Source organism: Octodon degus, unplaced genomic scaffold (assembly GCF_000260255.1).
Source record: "Octodon degus isolate 3935 unplaced genomic scaffold, OctDeg1.0 scaffold00108, whole genome shotgun sequence".
In the NCBI taxonomy this organism is placed as follows: Eukaryota; Metazoa; Chordata; class Mammalia; order Rodentia; family Octodontidae; genus Octodon; species Octodon degus.
In genome coordinates, this window is record NW_004524684.1 from 3,710,788 (window position 1) to 3,711,698 (window position 911).

A 911-nucleotide genomic window follows, 5' to 3' on the forward strand; every position below is an offset into this window, starting at 1 on the left:
TGGAAGGAGACCGAAAGTGTTCTGAAATTACCTTAAATCATTGTTAAATGAATGTGGTTCCAACATAGAAAAAGACTTACCTGTGTACATAATTTTAGTTTCTGAAGTTGTCCCATATAATTGACTACATTGTTGTGAGGATAAACTTCTAGTATTTCTTTAATATAGTGGGAACTTTAAAAACAGTCATTTTATGTTTATTAAATGGAAAACAGTTCAATTACTAATGTTCAAGTATAATAGCTACTTTGGAGGTCTGGAATTACCTTTTTGTCTTTCCTTCCCTCCCCTCTTCTCCTCTTTTCTCTCTTCTTCTCTCTCACCTCTCTCTCTTTTCTTTGAAGATAAGGTCTTACTGTGTTTCCTAGACTGGCCTCAAAACTCTGGGCTTAAGAGGTCCTACTACTATAGCCACCTGGGTAGCTGGGATTACAGGTACATAAAACAAACCCATCGCTGCTGTTTAGCTCCTTATAGTAGCCTACATACTCCAATGTAAATAAAATTCAGGATGGTGGCTGAGTAAAGTTCACCATTCATATATCAAATTATCTACACAAGGCCTCAGAAAACCAGGTAAATAATCCTTTTGCCTGCCTTTTGAATAATCCAAGAAGACACACAGAGATCAAGAAGAAAAAGTTTCCTGTATCATTCGTCCCATAAATCTAAAGATCCTGGCATGAAAAGAGTTGCTGCTCTTGTGAAAGGGGAAAATTAAGTATAAATCTTAGACTTGAAGCCCAGAGCCAGGCCTGCTATAGTGGCTCCCAGAGCTGAGAAAGCCCAAGGACCCAAAGCACCTGGACAAATGGGCACCTGTACCTGTGGAACTATATACGGCTGGTGTTTCAACCTTGTCCAACACCAGGTGGCAGGGGTGGACAAGATCCATGTAGAGCAGCTAGGCT